Consider the following 7,017-nt stretch of genomic DNA (forward strand, 5'->3'; position numbering starts at 1 on the left):
TGGTTTCTAAAATGCGCCGAATTTTGTGACAACTGCATGGTGCCCGAAGGCTTTTCGTCGTGTCTCGGCGGCAGTGCAGACACCTTGCGTGAACTAATTCGCTCCGTTGTCCGGGAGGAACTGCAACGGATCCATCTGTCTCAGGTTGCACCTGCGCCGCTGGCAGCGCTGTCCGAAGTTGTCAGGGACGAGGTGCGACAGGCTGCGCCGGCACCTCCTGTCCCCGAAGCGCCATCCCGGTTCGATGACCGACCCACGTACGCATCTGTTGTACGTCGCACGACAGGCTACGGTCCCATTACCCCAACGCCTGGCGTGAGCAACATCGGCACATGTCACGCAAGCGCGCCTGGCTACGGTGTGACCCCGTCGACCTCCGTGAGTAACATTGCCACGTATTCTGCAACCGCATCTGCTACAGCTGGGCCACGCCCTCGCAAGTCGGATTTGTGGCGTACACCGGACCGCAGGCCTCTCTGCTACCACTGTGGGGAGCCTGGTCACCTCTACCGCGCCTGTCCGTACCGCCAAGTGGGCCTTCGCGGTTTCCATCCCGACGCACCCTGCCCTCAGAACGGCGAACGACCGCATGAGATTGCACAGCATCTTTGGGCACGCCAGAACCCTGCCTACTCTGGAAGGCGCGAGTCCCGTTCCCCTTCGCCTCTCCGTTATCGCTCTTCCAGCCCTGGCCGCCAGAGTAGCTCTGCTGGCCGTCGCTCGCCGAGTCCGCGTCGGGAAAACTAACACCAGCGACCTCTGGAGGCAAGGCCGCTGACGTCGGGACGTGTCAAGATCCTCCATCGCGGAACCCACGAGCCGACGATACCCGGACAGAGAGAGGCAGCGACAGTATCAGATACGCTGCATCCGATTTGCGTGTGACAATTGATGGCACTGACATACCGCGCTGCTCGATACCGGTGCTGATTACTCTGTTATGAGCCGTGCCTTCGCTGGAGAACTTAAGAAGGTTCTGACACCGTGGACGGGGACCCCCATTCGCACCGCTGGTGGCCACCTAATTTCCCCTGTGGGCAAGTGCACGGCTAGAGTTGGGATTAGTGGTTTTACGTACGTTGGTGAATTTGTCGTACTCCCCGAGTGTTCCAGAGACTTGATTCTGGGGATCGACTTCCTGCAGTCGAACGGCGCTGTGATTGACTTTCAGGAGGCACGTGTCACGTTCTCGACCAAACAGGCCGTGGCGCGCTTTGACTCCCGCGATCCCTGCAGCAACGCTCTGCGCATTGTCGAGAACGACGTCACGGTGCCGCCGCGGTGCAGTGTTCTGGTGCTCGTGCGGAACGACCTCTTTCATGACTACGAGGGCCTAGCGGACAGCCATAGTCCACTGCTGCTGAAGCGGGGACTTGCCGTTGCAAGAGGTCTCGTCCAACTACGTGACGGCCGCACCCACGTCCTCCTGACTAACTTTGCCAACGAATATCAGCACCTGGCCAAAGGCATGGCTATTGCCTTCCTCCACGACGTTGCTGAGGTTCCAGGTTTGTGCACCGTGGGAGGACCCTCTGCGGAGTATGCTGGCCCACATCACGTTCTTCAGTCAGTCAGAATAAATCCTGCCTTGCCGTCGGTTCAGAGGGATCTTCTGTCGGCCCTCTTGGCAGAATTTGCGGACTGTTTCGCTACGTGCTCGAAGGTCGGCCGAACTCCACTCGCCAAGCATCGTATCATCACTGACGAGACTACGCGACCCGTCTGCCAGCGCCCATATCGTGTTTCCCCGGCGGAGAGAGAAGCCATTCAGAATCAGGTTGCCGAGATGCTTGCAGACGATGTCATTCAGCCGTCCACCAGTCCTTGGGCATCGCCTGTAGTTCTTGTCAAAAAGAAGGACAATACTCTGCGTTTCTGCGTGGACTACAGGAAACTTAACAGCGTGACCAAAAAGGACGTTTACCCGCTGCCCAGGATAGATGACGCGCTCGACCGATTGCGGAACGCCAGATACTTCTCGTCATTGTATCTTAAAAGCGGGTACTGGCAAATCGAAGTGGACGAGAGAGACCGGGAGAAGACGGCTTTCGTGACGCCTGACGGCCTCTATGAGTTTAAAGTGCTCCCATTTGGTCTGTGCTCAGCACCGGCTACTTTCCAACGCATGATGGACACTGTCCTCTCCGGCTTGAAATGGCAGTCCTGCCTGGTGTACCTGGACGATGTCGTTATATTTTCGCCCACCTTTGACCAACACTTGGAGCGGTTGCGCATTGTGCTACAAGCGCTCAAATCCGCGCAACTCACCATCAAAGCCGAGAAATGCCATTTTGGCTTTGAGAAACTTCGCTTTCTTGGTCACGTTGTCAGCGCACAAGGTGTTCGCCCGGACCCTGACAAGACTGCTGCCGTCTCAGGTTTTCCACGCCCAACTGACAAGAAGGCCGTTCGCCGGTTTTTAGGCCTGTGCTCCTATTATAGGCGCTTTATTCAAGATTTCTCGAAAATCGCGGAACCGCTGAACGCACTGACCCGCGACGACACGCCCTTCCTCTGGGGGACCGACGAAGAGGCTGCATTTGTGGAGCTTCGCAGCCGTCTGCAAAGCACTCCGATACTCGGCCATTTCGACGAGCATGCTGCCACGGACATCCACACTGACGCCAGCAATGTTGGCCTTGGTGCAGTACTGATCCAGTGGCAAGACGGTGCAGAACGGGTCATCAGTTATGCTAGTCGGACACTTACGCGCTCCGAGACCAATTATTCTACGACGGAGAAAGAATGTCTTGGAGTGATATGGGCCATCTGCAAGTTCCGACCGTACCTCTACGGACGACCCTTCCGTGTGGTAAGCGACCACCACTCCTTATGCTGGCTGGCGAGCCTCAAAGACCCCTCAGGACGCTTGGCTAGATGGAGCTTACGCTTGCAAGAATACGACTTAACAGTAGTTTACAAGTCTGGCCGCAAGCATCAGGATGCGGATTGTCTGTCGCGCGCGCCTATCCCAATCCATACCGAAGAAACCACCGATGATTTTCCTTTCCTGGGCTCTGTTAGTACCACCCAAATGGCGCAGCTTCAGAGGGCGGACACGGAGTTGGCGCCGCTCATCGATTACCTCGAAGGCAGTGAAGCTCCCATTTTGCGTGTTTTTCTTCGAGGGCTTCACACCTTCACTTTACGGTCTGGTGTTCTCTACAAGCGCAACTTTGCCAACAGCGAAGAAGTGTTCCTACTTGTCGTACCATCACAGCTGCGGTCTGAGATCTTGAGTGCCTGTCATGATGCACCATCCGCCGGCCACCTTGGAGTCAGCCGTACACTCGCGCGGATTAGACAAAAGTATTATTGGCCCAGGTTACTCCCATCGGTGCGGGCCTACGTCAAAACATGCCGTGAATGCCAACGTCGGAAGACTCCTCCATTGAAACCGGCCGGATTTCTTCACCCCGTCGATCCACCGAAGACCCCTTTCCATCAAGTGGGCATGGACCTCCTTGGCCCATTTCCGAAGTCTTCGTCTGGAAAGCGTTGGATAGTCGTTGCGACTGACTACCTCACACGGTACGCTGAGACCACGTCTCTTGCCAAAGGCACTGCTGCTGAAGTGGCGCAGTTCTTCGTCCACAACATTGTCTTGCGTCATGGAGCACCCGCCGTTGTTGTTACTGACCGGGGAACTGCTTTCACGGCCCGCTTAACCCAGTCCGTGATGACTCTGATGCACACGAGCCACCGACGTGCTACGGCGTATCACCCGCAGACAAACGGGTTGGTAGAGCGACTCGACCGCACACTAGCCGACATGCTATCAATGTACGTTGACGTCGAGCATCGAACTTGGGACGCCATTCTGCCGTACGTAACGTTTGCGTACAACACCGCCCTGCAGGAAACAACCCGACTGACCCCCTTTCAGCTTGTCTTCGGTCGCCAGGTGACCACTCCGTTGGATGCTATGTTGCCCGTCGACCCTTACTGCGACTCTGACGCTGACATCGACGTAGATACTTTCGTTCAGCGTGCTGAGGAAGCGCGTCAACTGGCCCGCCTGCGCATCCACCGTCAACAGGAGGCTGACGCCACTAAGTACAACTGTGGACGCCGTTTCGTCAGTTATGCTCCCGGCGACCTTGTGTGGATTTGGATACCTGTTCTTCGCCGCGGGCTCTCTGAAAAGCTGCTGCGCCGATACTTCGGCCCTTACGAAGTAGTGCGCCGCATCAGTGATGTGACTTATGCAGTTGCTCCCGCCCCGACAGCTTGTTCATCGCGCCGGTCGCACCGAACTGAAGTCGTACACGTTGTTCGCATGAAGCCTTACCACGACCGGCTACCTGACTGAACTGCGGTCCACTGCAGCTGTGTTCTACCCTTTCGCTAACTTTTCACTCCCAGCCGCATCGTGTCGATGCTGCAGAAGATGGGGGCAGTGATACATGCATTCGAAGAAGAGACAGAAGTAGCGCATGCGCTAGAAGAGGAAGAAGTTGTTGGCTCTCTCGCGCGCGCTCGAACCACTAGGGGACCGCCGCAGGTTTTTTTCGTCTCTGCGCGGGTGTTCTTTTTGGCGTTGCACGCTACAATATGGGGAATGGGAAATCGCCCTTAACTGCCTTAAATTCAAAGACTTCATGGCCAAGCAACTTTGCATGTGTAAGTGTGTTCCCACTTGTGGCAGTGGACACTTGCTGATAAGACACCGTGCCACTGATGCCGCTGAGAGTTTTTTTCGTTTATTACAGGTCACGTTTGGGTGAAGCGATATGACATGTATAGTTGTAAATATGTGTTCCAACATTGTCAAGTATGCATTCAACAAATCTCCTTCCTCCCTACTCTCTGATGCAGGTTCTAAGCTGTCCTTCGGAGAAGGGAATGCAGCACGTTCATCCGGAGAGTAAGCTCTCTCAGCTACACTCAGTGCAGATATTGGAGAGGTCAATGCAGGCGGTACGGGACCCAAGTTTCCTCGCCAGCCAGCTGCCGCACTTTCGCTGGGTGCACATTGTGAAGAGCTCGATAGAGACTGGACAGTTAGGGAATCCTCCATTTAGCCTCTGCCCTTAACAGGTGTTTTTGAGAAGGGAGAATTTCGGAGCAATCTTCAGAGTATACTATTTCGTCTTCGCTCAGTGAAACCAGTGAAACTGGTGACCAGGAAATGGAAACCTCCAGTTTATGCTAAGAATTAATGACCTTGCCTTCGGTGAGCACTGACACGGACGAGCAGGACGGGGGAATTGGAGCTGTTGAGCCGTGTTTGGATACCATTGCTTTCCCTTCTCCTGATTCACACGGTGAAGTTGCACCCGAGATGACGTCAGAAATATGCTCACGGAACCTTCACAATGAACAAGTACTGTTAAAGTCGACTGTATCTGTCTTTTCCCTCTGTTCTGCGCTTAACTGTTTCACTCAGTTGTCCGACAATGAATGAGGCAGCGGCCCCGGATCTCAGTGCTGTGGGTTGAAATTTGGTGTACGCATAAGAAGCTGTGTTTCAAGAATTAATATAACTGGCTTTTTATCCTTAGTCGCTGCAGCCGGCACAGAAGCTTGTGCATCAGCACCCTCAGGCAGGTCAGGTAACATACGCGCGTCGTCTGCAGTACGCGGCCGCGGATGCATTGGATGCTGTTTTTGAGACCTGATTTCTCGGGCTCATGTCCATCAGGTCTTGCAGGTGTTCTAGCATCTTGTTTGCGAACACTTCCAGACGCATCAGGCAGCACGCGTAAGTTTGGAGTACGCAGCGTCGGACGTGTTGACGATTCTTTTTCTCGACCGCATGCCGTGGAATCATCTGAATCAGCTGCTGCAGTCGATTTAGCATCTTGTAAAAATACATCTTGGAATTCGTAACCTACTTCTATTGCGCCTAGACTAGGTGGCAACTTGAACTCTGGAAGAATAATTGCTCTTGTCGTCCCGCGTAGGTCGTACATAAAAGCAAAGCTTACGCTATCGTCGGCCTCGAATTTGTCCACCGCAGAATCTTGCTGTTCGGCGTCTCTATCAATGTCAGAACCGTTATCAAGTTTCTGTGCAAAGATCTCACATTCCAAATGACTGAAAATCTTCTCATTACAGACTTCAAGTAGCACACACAGGTCTGGACTAGTAGGTGTTGGAGATCCCGGCGGGTTTGCTCCATGAGTATATGTATTGCACTGATTTTTAGCAGCCTCTGGCTTCTGGCGTGTCAGTGACGTAAAAGACTTCGCACAGGGCTCCTGTGTCCGCAGTATAGAGGCCGATATTGAAACTGGAATAGCTCGCGTGACTCCTTGCGCAGTAGCTCGACAGAGGAGCTCAAGGTTGCAGTGAGCTCAATTTTTCCCTCAGCAGAAACTAAAGTTTGTGCTATTTTGGCAACCTCAGACATATTTAATGCTGCTTACAGAAATCTCCGAATCCATTTAATTTGAAAAATATTGCATATTTGGAGACCTCAGCAAACGTACTCGCACCTGTACTGGGAGGCGACAGATGTCTGGGACATCTTGCTTCACGCAGAATGTCTCGTGTTCATCGTCATGAGCTGCCGCAGCAGGTGTAGTATTTCGCGTTTGAGAATCCTGGGAGATGTCAATAACTGCAGGCGCATTTGTGCTAACCGACAACTTGACTCAGAGGTGCTTGTTCTCTTCGTGTAAATGTCATCCCGGACCGCGGAGCTCAAGAGTGCATCATGCTGGAGTTCGTTTTCCTTAGAAAGTAGAGGTTCAGCAACCTTGTGAAACCCAGAAATATTTTAAGGGTGGTAAATAAAAGCTCCAGTTCTATTTCAACAAATTCATTGTCATAGCTGCTAGTATCCGGAAAACATACTGATTGGTTTCTCGTGTCCCAGGTGACTGTTTTATTCCAGCTGGTTAGCGTGACATGTCGCCCACTTCGGATTGATGTCAAAGGCTACCTTCGTTACGATCGTGAGAACGGCTGCGGGGAATGTCTTCCAAAGGCGCACGCAGTTTTGCACCTCTACCGTAAGTGCTGAGGTCGGACATCTCCAATCTATGCTCGGCATTTTGACGAACAGACCGA

This window comes from Amblyomma mixtum, chromosome 3 (assembly GCF_055824585.1).
Source record: "Amblyomma mixtum isolate Tamu chromosome 3, ASM5582458v1, whole genome shotgun sequence".
Classification (NCBI taxonomy): Eukaryota; Metazoa; Arthropoda; class Arachnida; order Ixodida; family Ixodidae; genus Amblyomma; species Amblyomma mixtum.